We start from the raw sequence: 16,772 nt of genomic DNA on the forward strand, positions 1-16,772 counted from the left end.
TTGCATGACTAAATTATAACTAAATTATCACTAAATGATGGAAAGTGCTGGAAATACTCAGCAGGTCTGGCAGCATCTGTGGAGAGAGAAACAGAGTTAATGTTTCAAGTCGATGACCTTTCATCAGAACATCGGGAGTTCAATCCCACACACTGATGTAAAAAGGGAATTTCCAATTCCAAGTTCTACTCTTTGTGTTTTTAATGGTTTTCACCTACTCTTGTCAGATAGGGAGGGTTCAGAATGTTTGAACTCCAACTCATCCTTACTCAAAACAGCCTATTCTAAGTTTTGAGTTTTCTGTGACCGTCTCTTAATTAATTGTTTGTACCAGCACACTGTATTAGACTATTGAGGACAATTACCTGGGCTATGAAAGAACTCATTATATCATTCTAGCCCATGGGCCATCTCTCAACATAGATGATTCCCAAGGGTAGTTGTCCTCTTTTTAATGACGAGGCTCTAACCTTCTCTGCTGTATGAAGAAGAACCCCAGCTTCTCCAGTCTCTCCACATGAACTGAAGTCCCTCATCCCTGGTACCATTCTAGTGAATCTCTTCTGTACCTTCTCCAAGACCTTGGCATGCTTCCTAAAATGTGATGTCCAGAATTGAACACAATACTCCAGCTGAGACCTAACCAGTGTTTTATAAAGGCTTAGCATAACTTCCATCCTTTTGTATTTTATGCCTCTATTACTAAAGCCAAGGATCCCATATGCTTTTCTAACAGCTGTCTCAACTTGTCCTGCCACCTTCAAAGGTTTGTATACATACATCTCTGGGTCTCTCTGTTCCTGCGTCCCCTTTCAAATAGTACCATTTAGTGCATATTGCCTTTCCCCATTCTTACCACCAAGATGCATCACTTCACACTTCTCGGAGCTAAATTTCATCAAGTGCCTTTTGAAAGTCCAAATACACAACTTCAACCACACAACCCTCATCAACCCTCTCTATTATTTCAACAAAGAACTCGATCAGGTTAGTCAAACACAATTTGCCTTTCACCAATTCATACTAACTCAGTTACTAGTCCATATTTTTTCAAGTCTTAGATTATTGTCTCCTGAAAGTTTCCCCACCGCTGATGTCCGGCTCACTTTGTAAACACGAGTGTATCAGTCCTAGTGTAACCAAAACCCCCACAAATCCCAGGATGCAACCCATCTGGATTGGGTGACTTTTCTAATTTGAGGTTTGCCAAGCTTCTAAGTACCTCCTCTTTTATCCGTTTTTACCCGATCCAATCTCATGACTGTCTCTCCCTTTTACTGCTACATTGGCAGCATCCTCTTCTTTAGAGAAGGCTATTGCAAAGTAGTTATTCAGCACCTGAGTCATGCACTGTGCCTTCGCAAGAAGATCTCCCTTTTGGTCCCCATTCGGCCTCACCCTTCTTTTGACTACTCTCTTACTATTTATATGTTCCTATCAGATTTTCAATCACTTCCTCTCACTCATGTGCCCTGGAAGAACTTTACTGTCCAATAATGTATTATCAACCTTTAAAATATAGCACTAGATTTTACAAGCTCTCCAGGGCAGGTTGGGGGGAACAATAAAATGACGAGAGAAGCCAGGACCAATCTGATTGGCTCCAGAGACCCCCGACCCCACTCACCACCTTCTGAATGCAGTGTCCACGCTGTGTCTCTGGGCTGGTGCAGCCACTCCCGGTGACGCTGCTGAGACAGAAGAGCTGCCGGCTCTCAATCCTTAAAGGGACAGGAGCCCCAACAGCACCCGATGAGCTGCACGCTGGGCCTGCAGTCTGGCCAAGGGGTCCCCAGACACCTGAGGCTGTGTTGCCCCCCGGCTTTCGGCCCATCGCAAAGCCAGAGAACAGCAGGACCTGTCAATGTAGAATTTTAAATACTATATAACTTTCTTTTTTGATACACAGCATTGGGCAGGAAACATTTTGCCTTTTTCAATGCTTTAAGTTAGCTCCCTAGAGAGCTCCTCATGTGCATGTCTATCCGTCATCATCTGCTGCCATTCTTTTATCCTTACTCCCCCTACCTCCTGATCCCCTGACCCTAATAGTGGGTGCATTTTTTTCCCCCAAACTACAAGTTAACTACTAGTTGAACTGGCATCTGCCTGCTAGTTTAAACTCCCATTCCCTGACCGTGCCTTCTTTTTGTTTGTGAGCTCTGCAAAAGATCTGGATCGGCCCCTGCATCTTCTCTCAAACATGGCTTCCAAATTCCTGGACTTATCTGGACATCAATCCCATGCTTCTGTGCTGGATTGCATTGGACTGCACCGTAAGACTTCAGCTTCTGTCTCTGCTTTCTGCTACTGATGGCCACCCTTGTGTGCAGCTGCATCAAGCTGTTTATAGAGCCTTAGTACGTAAACATCAAATGTCATTATCTGTTACTGGTGTTGTGAAGGATGAGTCTAGTCACGTTGCCATGGAATGCTCCATTCATTTGGACAGTACTGTACCACCTGTCCCATCGTAGAAAAGTTTGTTCAGAAAAACAGCTTTGGCTACAAGTCAAGCAGGCAGTAAACTGCACATAATGTCTTCAAGGCCCTGCAGAAAAAGAATGCGGTGGATCCTGTTGGATGATTCCCTGAGCAGACTGTCAAAGCCATTTAGCAGACACCTCATTGCCAGAACTTTCAAACAAGCACCAAGACGTAGCTTGGCTGGTGCCCTCTTTGGCAGATCCTTTATGCACACCCAGCATCTTAGTGTCACCACAGGCTGCCCTCGAGGCAGCTGCAGTGGGGAAGAGATCATTATCCATCACCTTCTGGAATGTGCATTTGCAAAGAACGTCTGGAAAGAGATGCAGTGGCTTTTGTCGAGGTTCATCCCGAGCAGCTCCATAGCACAGGACTCCGTGCTATGGACTGTTCCGTGGGGTGCACACCAAGACAAACATCAACTGTTTCTGGAAGGCCATCAATGCGTGAAGGACACTCTTTGGTCTGCCCAAAGCTTGCTAGTCTTACAGTGCAAGGAGTTATCCATGACCAAATGTTGTTATGACCAAGGCAGAAGGAGTGCACTGTTTATTCTAGTCCCACTTCTTCACAGGTCGCAACATATATTTAAATTTTCCCACTTACCAATACAGTCAATCATTATTATTCCCAGAATAAAACACACCAACCAGGTTTCTTTAATAAGCAACAAAACTATCAGTTTAATATAAAACTAGTCTTAACCTATAATGAAGTAAAACACACAGATTGAAATTAAAGTTTCTTTTTTTTAACCTTAGCCCCCCTCATACACACACACACACACACACCCATACATACACCAGTTAACCGAAAAATAAAAGGGATTTTTGTTTCGTGCTGTTACAAAGAAAACAGAGAAAAAAAACACTGAGGCAGGTATGGAAAGATGTCCTTTGTTTTGGTTTGGTGTCCCAAATGCATCACAGGGATCTTCCTAGAACAGTTCTTTCCAAGCGATGCTGAAGATCAGTTTGGGTAGGTTTTCTAAGTAATGCAACTACAGAGGCTTCAGATAGGTCTTACAGCAGAAATGCAGCAACAAGGGTTTCAGTTCCCACACATTCAATACGCAGAGTTTCTTCCAACCAGGAGGAAAAAAGAATCTGAAACACTGGATATACAGGGTTTCTTTTCAAGAGAGAGCAATGAGCTGGGTCTCCTTTGGCAGGCAAAAACCAACTGTCTTTAGTCACAATTCAAAGTGAAACTAAAACATTCCCGAAGTCAAACCTCCTGACTTCTATAAATCTTGACCTGTTATTTCTTTGTAAACATCTCCCCAAGTCAAAAACAACCCCTGCTGGATGATTATCCACAGACAGGTGCCTTCCAGTAAGATTTGTTTTCAAGCCAAATTCAGGAACCTCCTGGTGACTTCTTTATTAAAAAAAACACAAAGTTCAGCATCTCTTCAAGATTCCAGATGAATGAATGTCCATAATTCAACTGTAAGTTCTTAAAACCTATTTTACAAAAAAAGTAGAAGCACTCCTGTAACAGTGTTGCAGACTGGCACATTCCAAGGTCCAGGACTATGTGCTGGGAGACACACTGAAGCTTGGTGCAGCCGCCGCAAAGGCTCAGTGGGGAAAGGCCACAGATTAGGGTCCTTCCTCCACAGTACATAGAGGCGCTGCAGTCAATGTAAAACCCTTTGGGCTGTATGTATCAGAAAATGTTTAAAAGCCTTGGAAATGGAGATACAATCTGCATTATAAGTGGAGTGATGCACCCAAGAGTACCATACACTGTATTTAACCAAATTGACCTGCACACACTTGAATAGTATTGTAATGTACCTTTACACATTTTATCAGAAAAGTAATATATTCTTAATACTGAACCAGGATAGGCACCAGGGTATATGACTTGTAATTTAATTAAAACCTTTGATCTAAATCAAATATAATCTTGAGTGCCAGCAGGATAGCACACATACTTGGAACACTTTCTAAAACCTGACTGTTTGAAGCACATTACAAGTTTGACTTGATACAACCAAGTCAAAGTTTGATGTTCTGCTCAGCTGGTTGGGAAAGAAAGTTGGCTTTGTCACCTGGCTTCAACACATTATGGAGGGAAACTAGTCACAGTGAAAAAAAAGGCAGGTAATATTTAGACACCAGTAAAACAAGGAATGATGTAACATACAGAATATAGAAGGAAAAGAAAACAGGGAAAGGATTAAAGAAGCAGCTAGTTTGGGCAGAATTTCAGGTTTGAAAGACTTTTACTGGGTATATTTTTTATTCATTATAATAACAATGCTATTGCTGACATTTCAGATGTACTAATTGACTTTTGGGGATTTTCCAGTATCGCAGTGAGCTGGTTGAAATGTTAATAGTAATGTCCAAACCCAATGAATCAGTATTCCCGGAGGTGTCTGAAGCCTAAGGAATGGTTCTGTAAGTTGTTAACCTTTAGATCATTGGTAGATAAAGGGAAATCCCTGGTTTGCTTTGATCTTGTTTGATTTCACTCATGTAACGTGATACTGAAACAAGCAGTAATATTTCAATAATAAAACTCCTCAAATATTAAGGATAGCTTTATTAATGCCAAATTAAAGCGAGGGTAAACATTTGATATGCAATCCTAAACAAAAATGAAACAATTGAACTATTTTAATTCAGTGTATCCTTTTATTTGCCCCATTCTCTATCTGTGCAGTGTTTTATCTTTCAACTTTAACTTGATTCCTTTTCTATTTAAATGAACCTAATCTCACTCTTAAAACCGAAATTTAACAGTTTATGAAGTAAAAATAGAAATTGCTGGAACCACACAGCGGGTCAGATAGCATCTATGGGATAAACAAGGAGAGTTGGTGTTTGAGGTCATGACCTTTAATCTGAACTGGATGATGCTCGACATGATCAACTTTTAAACAAGTACAGACTCACGGAAAAGAGTGGGAGGTTGGGGTGAGGAAAGAACAAAAGGGTAGGTCTGTGATAGGTTGGAAAGCAGAAGTGATTAAATAATGAAAGGGATGATGGTGTAAAACAGAAGGGGGTGGCAATGAGACAATAACAAAGCAAAAGATGGGTCCGGAGGAGGTGTAAATAGTTACAGCAGAATAGTGGAGGAAGAGGAAAGGCTGGGAAATCTGACATCGACAGAAAGGTTACCAAGGCCTGGGAGTGTAATGGTAGAAAGATGGGTAGACCACAAGGATGCAGACCACCCCAGCAGCTGTATATCAATAGGGGATTCCAAACCCAAACACCAGCCCACACTGCCTCTACTGGAGTTCAATCAGGGCAAATGCGAGGTGATGCATTTTGGAAGATCCAATTCAAGAGTGAACTATACAGTAAATGGAAAAGTCCTGGGGAAAATTGATGTACAGAGAGATTTGGGTGTTCAGGTCCATTGTTCCCTGAAGGTGGCAACGCAGGTCAATAGAGTGGTCAAGAAGGCATACGGCATGCTTTCCTTCATCGGACGGGGTATTGAGTACAAGAGTTGGCAGGTCATGTTACAGTTGTATAAGACTTTGGTTCGGCCACATTTGGAATACTGCGTGCAGTTCTGGTCGCTACATTACCAAAAGGATGTAGATGCTTTGGAGAGGGTGCAGAGGAGGTTCACCAGGATGTTGCCTGGTATGGAGGCGCTAGCTATGAAGAGAGGTTGAGTAGATTAGGATTATTTTCATTAGAAAGATGGAGGTTGAGGGGGGACCTGATTGAGGTGTACAAAATCATGAGAGGTATAGACAGGGTGGACAGCAAGAAGCTTTTTCCCAGAGTGGGGGATTCAATTACTAGGGGTCACGAGTTCAAAGTGAGAGGGGAAAAGTTTAGGGGGGATATGCGTGGAAAGATCTTTACGCAGAGGGTGGTGGGTGCCTGGAACGCGTTGCCAGCGGAGGTGGTAGACGCGGGCACGATAGTGTCTTTTAAGATGTATCTAGACAGATACATGAATGGGCAGGAAGCAAAGAGATACAGACCCTTAGGAAATAGGCGACATGTTTAGATAGAGGATCTGGATCGGCGCAGGCTTGGAGGGCCGAAGGGCCTGTTCCTGTGCTGTAATTTTCTTTGTTCTTTGTTCTACTCTCAGAGGCTCTGGTACAGCCAGTCCTTCATTACCAGCACCTGCTGTCTGACAAAATGAGTGCAATGGTTATGGTCTAAAGTTGTTAAATTCTTTGTTAAGCTGTGAAGGTTGTAAAGTGCTGAGTAGAAACATGAGGTTCTGTTCCTTGAGCTTGCGTTCAGCCTCATTGGAACAGTGTAGGAGATCAAAGACAGAGAGGTGGGAATGGGACAGAGAATTAAAATGACAGGTGACCGGAAGCTCAGGGTCACGGTTACAGACTGAATGGAGATGTTCAGCAAAGCGATCATCCAATCTGAGTTTTCTGTCAGTAATGTCGAGGAGACTGCATCATGAGCAATAAATACAGTATACTAAACTGAAAGTAGAACAGGGAAAATCGCTGCTTAACCAGGAAAATGTTTAATCTTGCACGGGAATTTGCTGTGAGAAGGGGAGCAGGTGTTGAGATGTTTGAAGAGTGAACTAGGATGTTGCAGAGGGAATAGTTGTTCTGGAATACTGAAAGGGGAGGAGAGGGGAAGATGTGTTGAACAGTGGCTTGGTGCTGCAGGTGGCGGAAATGGCATTTTGTACTTTACATTTTATGCTTATCGTCTGCTTGCTTCTTCCTGGCTGCAAGCATCCATTTTGGAGGTGGCGACAACTTCAAAAAGTTGGGTTTTCATTGGCTGAAAATTGTAAAAACTGAAAAAGTTGTATTTATATATCACTTCATCACGTGTTTCAAAAATGTCCCAAAATAGTTCACATACAATTACTTCCAAGTGTGACCATTGTTATTTAGGGAAATGTGATAGCCATTTTGCATGAAGCAATTCTCAGCTCTCCTTTCTTATGTTCAATTAATGTGTGGTTCTCACAACAAATCCAAGCCATTGGCCAGGGTTTTGTTTTAATAATAAACTACTTGATTGAAACAAGAACGTACCTGCACACCACAGACTTTGTAAAATAACTATTGCTTTTCCTGCTGAGCACGGGATTCTCATTGCACCAGCACAGTAAAAACCAAAAGAATATGATTACCTCATATGCATAACTCTAAAAGATTGACAATCATTGGAAATAATTGTAAACCTTTAAACAACTGGAGGCTATTCCATGTACCATACAGTTAGTAAGTACAGTTAATAAAGTTGAGACTAGACAGGAGTTCACGGCATTGTATTTGGTACTGTATTTCCTAAAGGGACCTGAAAGTATTTGTGGCCATTTACACTTTTCTGTAAATGAGTGGTGGGATTGTACAGAAAGGCCCTGCTGTATATTTCAGAAGTTGTGTTCCTTTTCACTTTTGATCATCCTCTCTATTCAGTACTGTAGAATCTTGTACTGTATCTTCCTCTTTGCTTTGCACTGATGATATTCATGTGGAAATTTCCTACCAAGGGGATGTGTTTTGATCGTGAAATATGTAATGATTTTGTTCTGCTGGGGGAGGGGTTGGAGAGAGGGAGATATTCCTCCTGCGCTTTCTCCATTACCTAAACAATTGCATGCCATAGGGGATCCAGTGACTTATTTACACCTGTTGTGGACATGGCTTTCAATATTGAACAAAGTCAGAGCAGGATATCAGGCAGGATCGGCAGTTAAATGGATATCCAGCACTTGGTAGAGGTAACCATTGTGTCAACTGTGGCTCAGTGGCAGCACTTTTACCTTGAAGTCAGAAGGTCATGGGTTAAATTTTCACTCCAGAGACTTGAGCCTATAACCTAGGCTGACACTCCAGTGCAGTACTGAAGAAGTGCTGCACTGTCAGAGGTGCTGTCTTTTGGATGAGATGTTAAACTGAGGCCCTGTATGCGCTCTCGGGTGGATGTAAAAGATGCCACATCACTTGAAGAGCAAGGGAATTCTGCTCTATGTCTTGTCCAACATTTATCCCTCAGCCAGCACCTGAAATAGATAATGTGGTCATTTATTTCATTGTTGTTTGTAGGAACTTGTGTGCAACTTGGCTGCTGTGTTTCCCTACATTACAGCTAGACTCCCCTGGTTGGGGGAAGCCACTTAGGACAGAGATAAGGAGAAATTTCTTTACTCAGAGAGTTGTGAATCTTTGGAATTCTCTACCCCAGAAGGCTGTGGAAGCTCAGTCGTTGAGTATGTTTGGGGATATGAGGATAGTGTAAGAAAAGGCATTGAAGTGGATGATCAGCCATGATCATATTGAATGGCGGGGCAGGCTCGATGGGCTGAATGGCCTACTCCTGCTCCTATGTTCCTAACTGCGCAAACGTCCAATACCTCATTTCTTGTAAAGCCCTTTATGATGTTCTGAGGTCATGAAATTGTTATTATAAATACTAGTCTTTCTTTTGCAGGTCCAGTCTTTGTCTTCGGATATGGGAGGCCAGCAAGATTCAGTCTTGGATCAGGAGACCAGTTTTCATTTTTAAACTGGAAGAATGTGCGCCTGTTCTGCATATGTTGGGTACTTGAATAGGTAATCTGAACAGATGGATCTGAAACTGCGTTGTCACATAAAGAGTATAGATTTTCAAATTAGGGTTTGCTAAAAATTTGGGGGCGCACTGAGGAGATTACAGAAGGTGCCAGAGTCCTGCGTTTTCTGTATTTGCTCACATATTAGAATATTATTAATGTTCCTGTACTCTAGTTAAACACATTGCCACGTGTCTTACATTTTCCTTTGCCTTTCTGAAGTTAGAACAGAGAGTTGCAGTAGGGTTGCCAACTCTGGTTGGTTACATTCCTGGAGGTGTCATCACAAGATCTCCTGCATCCAACAGCCCCACCCCCACATTCCCATCACAGGGTGCCCAACAAGCACTGCCTTCCCTCGCCAAATGGAGAGTGTATAGACTTTATTACCCAATTGGATGATTCTTGATTGTCAGTAAAACAGCTCTTTTCTGCTCAAGTCGATATTTTAAAACAAAATGAGAAAATGTTTTCAAAGATTTGTTTTTTTAAAAAACACATTTTTAACACCCCTGTGGTTTTTCTCCCAGGTTGCTCATAGCAGCGTCTGGAAGTTCGTCTTTAACTTCTGGCAACTCCAGGGCAATCCTGGTGAGTTGGCAACATAGGTCCCAGGGTCAGTGCCAATTATTTTCAGATGGATACCCACATATAAAAAATTGAGGATGGAGTAACGATTATTTTCCAACTTCCATTGTCTGATAAATGAAGAGATCTTCTATTAAGCCAAGTAACGAAGGTACCACTGTCACAGAAGTATAGGAGGATGGGAATTAGATGGGACATTGGTGTTTGATATGCAGAACAGCACTTATTTTGTTTGGCACAGGCCCAAGGGGCTGAATGGCCTACTCCTGTTCCTAATATTACTATGGGAAATAAATTCATTTGTTTCTATATTTTGGCACACTGATATTTTTCATACCATGGGGCTGGATTTTAAGAGCCCGCAGCCGATCTCAGTGGCATGTTCAAAAAATGGCGGCCAGCCCGTGCAGGCTGCACGCCAAAGAGATGCCGCAATCTCCCACGCGGCAGCTCATTTAAACAGCTGGGGCAGCCCACCCCACCCCATGCCGATCACATGGAGGGGGCGGGCTGTCCGTCCCCGGCAATGGCGTCAGTTGCCTGAGCGCAGGCCCTGGCACCATTTTAAAGGGCAGCCAGTCCTGCCAGCACATTTAAATTATTAAAGAATAATAAGATTAAATAAATAAATTTATAATGCCCCTTCCCCCCATAACAATTTCATTAACGATTTGCCCTTCCCCTCCAAAGCACTTACCTTTTACATCTGACCCACCCCACCAAACTGCACAAAGTTTAAAGTTCAGCCCTTCCCACCATCCCCTACATCCATTGTGTTTATTTGACCCCGCCCCCCCCCGCACTGAAAATCTCACCTCCTCCCCCCTTCCTACCAGTGTGCTGTCGCGTTTCACTGGATGGGGATTTGAAGGCGCAGGAGTGCCAGCTGCCATGCCGAAGATCATGGCGAGCCCTTAAGATTGCAGGTTAGTCTATTTAAATGCATTAATTTTATTGATTTGAATATTTTAATTGAGGTCCCGTCCCCCAGTAGTGGGGGGAGGGGGGGTGGTGCCGTCATGGAGCCTCGCCACTGGGAGGCTCAGGCCAGGCCCTCCTAGTGTTGAGGTCTGTGGCAGGCATCATCCGGAGCCATCGTCAGGCACCCCCGCTCCCACCCCTCCCCTCCCCCCACCACCGCTGACGCTTGGGGGAGAACAAGATCCAGCCACATGAACTTCACTATCTACGCAAAGCCGACATGATATTAATCTCATACCAGATCAAAGGATAATTCAGAAAGGTCTCACTGGATCCCCTGTGGCATAATCCCTATGAGTCAATGGAAAGTAAAATAGGTGTAAAATCGGATGCCAATCCTACCCTATCAGTTTCCCACCAGTCACACAAAGTCAAAACACCCCCATAATTCAGTTCCATTTATGACTTCTTGGAGTTTGAAATTCAAGAGAGGCTGCAAGTTCAAAAGAGGTTACTAAGTATCAGGAAAGACTGAACAGGCTGAGGCTCCTTTCTCTACAAAGGAGAGCTGGAAGAGGTGACCTGATAGAGGTCTTTAAAATTAAGAAGTTTGATAGGCTAGACATAAAGAAATCCAATAAAGAATTCAAGAGAAGCATCTTTGCTCAGAGTGTAGAACTTGCTACCATGTGGATTAGTTAGGGACAATAGCATAGATGCATTTAAAGGTAGGTTGGTAAGAACATGAGGGAGAAAAGAATGGAAGGATATGTTGAACGGGTGAGATGAAGTAAGGTAGGAGGAATCTTGTGTAGAGCATAAACACTGACATAGAGCAGTTGAGCCGAATCTCCTGTTTGACCAAGCTTTTGGTCATGTTTAGATAGAGGATCTGGATCGGCGCAGGCTTGGAGGGCCGAAGGGCCTGTTCCTGTGCTGTAATTTTCTTTGTTCTTTGTTCTACTCTCAGAGGCTCTGGTACAGCCAGTCCTTCATTACCAGCACCTGCTGTCTGACAAAATGAGTGCAATGGTTATGGTCTAAAGTTGTTAAATTCTTTGTTAAGCTGTGAAGGTTGTAAAGTGCTGAGTAGAAACATGAGGTTCTGTTCCTTGAGCTTGCGTTCAGCCTCATTGGAACAGTGTAGGAGATCAAAGACAGAGAGGTGGGAATGGGACAGAGAATTAAAATGACAGGTGACCGGAAGCTCAGGGTCACGGTTACAGACTGAATGGAGATGTTCAGCAAAGCGATCATCCAATCTGAGTTTTCTGTCAGTAATGTCGAGGAGACTGCATCATGAGCAATAAATACAGTATACTAAACTGAAAGTAGAACAGGGAAAATCGCTGCTTAACCAGGAAAATGTTTAATCTTGCACGGGAATTTGCTGTGAGAAGGGGAGCAGGTGTTGAGATGTTTGAAGAGTGAACTAGGATGTTGCAGAGGGAATAGTTGTTCTGGAATACTGAAAGGGGAGGAGAGGGGAAGATGTGTTGAACAGTGGCTTGGTGCTGCAGGTGGCGGAAATGGCATTTTGTACTTTACATTTTATGCTTATCGTCTGCTTGCTTCTTCCTGGCTGCAAGCATCCATTTTGGAGGTGGCGACAACTTCAAAAAGTTGGGTTTTCATTGGCTGAAAATTGTAAAAACTGAAAAAGTTGTATTTATATATCACTTCATCACGTGTTTCAAAAATGTCCCAAAATAGTTCACATACAATTACTTCCAAGTGTGACCATTGTTATTTAGGGAAATGTGATAGCCATTTTGCATGAAGCAATTCTCAGCTCTCCTTTCTTATGTTCAATTAATGTGTGGTTCTCACAACAAATCCAAGCCATTGGCCAGGGTTTTGTTTTAATAATAAACTACTTGATTGAAACAAGAACGTACCTGCACACCACAGCCTTTGTAAAATAACTATTGCTTTTCCTGCTGAGCACGGGATTCTCATTGCACCAGCACAGTAAAAACCAAAAGAATATGATTACATCATATGCATAACTCTAAAAGATTGACAATCATTGGAAATAATTGTAAACCTTTAAACAACTGGAGGCTATTCCATGTACCATACAGTTAGTAAGTACAGTTAATAAAGTTGAGACTAGACAGGAGTTCACGGCATTGTATTTGGTACTGTATTTCCTAAAGGGACCTGAAAGTATTTGTGGCCATTTACACTTTTCTGTAAATGAGTGGTGGGATTGTACAGAAAGGCCCTGCTGTATATTTCAGAAGTTGTGTTCCTTTTCACTTTTGATCATCCTCTCTATTCAGTACTGTAGAATCTTGTACTGTATCTTCCTCTTTGCTTTGCACTGATGATATTCATGTGGAAATTTCCTACCAAGGGGATGTGTTTTGATCGTGAAATATGTAATGATTTTGTTCTGCTGGGGGAGGGGTTGGAGAGAGGGAGATATTCCTCCTGCGCTTTCTCCATTACCTAAACAATTGCATGCCATAGGGGATCCAGTGACTTATTTACACCTGTTGTGGACATGGCTTTCAATATTGAACAAAGTCAGAGCAGGATATCAGGCAGGATCGGCAGTTAAATGGATATCCAGCACTTGGTAGAGGTAACCATTGTGTCAACTGTGGCTCAGTGGCAGCACTTTTACCTTGAAGTCAGAAGGTCATGGGTTAAATTTTCACTCCAGAGACTTGAGCCTATAACCTAGGCTGACACTCCAGTGCAGTACTGAAGAAGTGCTGCACTGTCAGAGGTGCTGTCTTTTGGATGAGATGTTAAACTGAGGCCCTGTATGCGCTCTCGGGTGGATGTAAAAGATGCCACATCACTTGAAGAGCAAGGGAATTCTGCTCTATGTCTTGTCCAACATTTATCCCTCAGCCAGCACCTGAAATAGATAATGTGGTCATTTATTTCATTGTTGTTTGTAGGAACTTGTGTGCAACTTGGCTGCTGTGTTTCCCTACATTACAGCTAGACTCCCCTGGTTGGGGGAAGCCACTTAGGACAGAGATAAGGAGAAATTTCTTTACTCAGAGAGTTGTGAATCTTTGGAATTCTCTACCCCAGAAGGCTGTGGAAGCTCAGTCGTTGAGTATGTTTGGGGATATGAGGATAGTGTAAGAAAAGGCATTGAAGTGGATGATCAGCCATGATCATATTGAATGGCGGGGCAGGCTCGATGGGCTGAATGGCCTACTCCTGCTCCTATGTTCCTAACTGCGCAAACGTCCAATACCTCATTTCTTGTAAAGCCCTTTATGATGTTCTGAGGTCATGAAATTGTTATTATAAATACTAGTCTTTCTTTTGCAGGTCCAGTCTTTGTCTTCGGATATGGGAGGCCAGCAAGATTCAGTCTTGGATCAGGAGACCAGTTTTCATTTTTAAACTGGAAGAATGTGCGCCTGTTCTGCATATGTTGGGTACTTGAATAGGTAATCTGAACAGATGGATCTGAAACTGCGTTGTCACATAAAGAGTATAGATTTTCAAATTAGGGTTTGCTAAAAATTTGGGGGCGCACTGAGGAGATTACAGAAGGTGCCAGAGTCCTGCGTTTTCTGTATTTGCTCACATATTAGAATATTATTAATGTTCCTGTACTCTAGTTAAACACATTGCCACGTGTCTTACATTTTCCTTTGCCTTTCTGAAGTTAGAACAGAGAGTTGCAGTAGGGTTGCCAACTCTGGTTGGTTACATTCCTGGAGGTGTCATCACAAGATCTCCTGCATCCAACAGCCCCACCCCCACATTCCCATCACAGGGTGCCCAACAAGCACTGCCTTCCCTCGCCAAATGGAGAGTGTATAGACTTTATTACCCAATTGGATGATTCTTGATTGTCAGTAAAACAGCTCTTTTCTGCTCAAGTCGATATTTTAAAACAAAATGAGAAAATGTTTTCAAAGATTTGTTTTTTTAAAAAACACATTTTTAACACCCCTGTGGTTTTTCTCCCAGGTTGCTCATAGCAGCGTCTGGAAGTTCGTCTTTAACTTCTGGCAACTCCAGGGCAATCCTGGTGAGTTGGCAACATAGGTCCCAGGGTCAGTGCCAATTATTTTCAGATGGATACCCACATATAAAAAATTGAGGATGGAGTAACGATTATTTTCCAACTTCCATTGTCTGATAAATGAAGAGATCTTCTATTAAGCCAAGTAACAAAGGTACCACTGTCACAGAAGTATAGGAGGATGGGAATTAGATGGGACATTGGTGTTTGATATGCAGAACAGCACTTATTTTGTTTGGCACAGGCCCAAGGGGCTGAATGGCCTACTCCTGTTCCTAATATTACTATGGGAAATAAATTCATTTGTTTCTATATTTTGGCACACTGATATTTTTCATACCATGGGGCTGGATTTTAAGAGCCCGCAGCCGATCTCAGTGGCATGTTCAAAAAATGGCGGCCAGCCCGTGCAGGCTGCACGCCAAAGAGATGCCGCAATCTCCCACGCGGCAGCTCATTTAAACAGCTGGGGCGGCCCACCCCACCCCATGCCGATCACATGGAGGGGGCGGGCTGTCCGTCCCCGGCAATGGCGTCAGTTGCCTGAGCGCAGGCCCTGGCACCATTTTAAAGGGCAGCCAGTCCTGCCAGCACATTTAAATTATTAAAGAATAATAAGATTAAATAAATAAATTTATAATGCCCCTTCCCCCCATAACAATTTCATTAACGATTTGCCCTTCCCCTCCAAAGCACTTACCTTTTACATCTGACCCACCCCACCAAACTGCACAAAGTTTAAAGTTCAGCCCTTCCCACCATCCCCTACATCCATTGTGTTTATTTGACCCCGCCCCCCCCCGCACTGAAAATCTCACCTCCTCCCCCCTTCCTACCAGTGTGCTGTCGCGTTTCACTGGATGGGGATTTGAAGGCGCAGGAGTGCCAGCTGCCATGCCGAAGATCATGGCGAGCCCTTAAGATTGCAGGTTAGTCTATTTAAATGCATTAATTTTATTGATTTGAATATTTTAATTGAGGTCCCGTCCCCCAGTAGTGGGGGGAGGGGGGGTGGTGCCGTCATGGAGCCTCGCCACTGGGAGGCTCAGGCCAGGCCCTCCTGGTGTTGAGGTCCGTGGCAGGCATCATCCGGAGCCATCATCAGGCACCCCCGCTCCCACCCCTCCCCTCCCCCCACCACCGCCGACGCTTGGGGGAGAACAAGATCCAGCCACATGAACTTCACTATCTACGCAAAGCCGACATGATATTAATCTCATACCAGATCAAAGGATAATTCAGAAAGGTCTCACTGGATCCCCTGTGGCATAATCCCTATGAGTCAATGGAAAGTAAAATAGGTGTAAAATCGGATGCCAATCCTACCCTATCAGTTTCCCACCAGTCACACAAAGTTAAAACACCCCCATAATTCAGTTCCATTTATGACTTCTTGGAGTTTGAAATTCAAGAGAGGCTGCAAGTTCAAAAGAGGTTACTAAGTATCAGGAAAGACTGAACAGGCTGAGGCTCCTTTCTCTACAAAGGAGAGCTGGAAGAGGTGACCTGATAGAGGTCTTTAAAATTAAGAAGTTTGATAGGCTAGACATAAAGAAATCCAATAAAGAATTCAAGAGAAGCATCTTTGCTCAGAGTGTAGAACTTGCTACCATGTGGATTAGTTAGGGACAATAGCATAGATGCATTTAAAGGTAGGTTGGTAAGAACATGAGGGAGAAAAGAATGGAAGGATATGTTGAACGGGTGAGATGAAGTAAGGTAGGAGGAATCTTGTGTAGAGCATAAACACTGACATAGAGCAGTTGAGCCGAATCTCCTGTTTGACCAAGCTTTTGGTCATCTGCCCTAATATCTCCTTTTGTGACTCAGTGTTATTTTTGTTTTATAGTGCCTTGGGATGTTTTATTATGTTAAAGGCACTATTAATACAAGTTGTTGTTGCTGCTTCTGTGCTGTAAGTTCTTTGTAATATTATGTAATAAAGTATAATTTGACCCTACAAATGGTAGTAAATAACGGTCATAAAAAAAATCAATGGAGCATCAGAATTAAGGATGGAAGTGTTCTCTGCTTCTGTATCTGTACAAGAAAATTAATCACAGACAGTTTCATTTTTATAATTAATTTCATTTCCTGCCTTTTGAAAGCTGCTTTGCCAGGCAACTTCTTTCAGGCTGCTAGTCTGGAATAATTGAAGGCAACACACAACCATTAACAAACATGTTGCGGCTGCTCTATAACTACACCCTACCCTATTCAAGGTTGTTCCAACTCATGTTCC

General features: G+C 43.0%; 1 long non-coding RNA gene across 1 annotated transcript in view; it reads left to right on the forward strand.

The window, feature by feature from the left end:
- Positions 1–16,515, forward strand: part of LOC137373048 (uncharacterized) — a 96,882-nt gene extending 80,367 nt beyond the window's left edge. Inside the window, exons 2-3 of the long non-coding RNA XR_010975574.1 lie at positions 8,895–9,016; positions 13,825–16,515. This is a non-coding gene — a long non-coding RNA (uncharacterized lncRNA). The remainder of the gene's footprint in view (positions 1–8,894; positions 9,017–13,824) is intronic.
- Positions 16,516–16,772: the final 257 nt, after the last annotated feature.

The sequence above is a fragment of the Heterodontus francisci genome, chromosome 8 (genome assembly GCF_036365525.1).
Source record: "Heterodontus francisci isolate sHetFra1 chromosome 8, sHetFra1.hap1, whole genome shotgun sequence".
Taxonomy (NCBI): Eukaryota; Metazoa; Chordata; class Chondrichthyes; order Heterodontiformes; family Heterodontidae; genus Heterodontus; species Heterodontus francisci.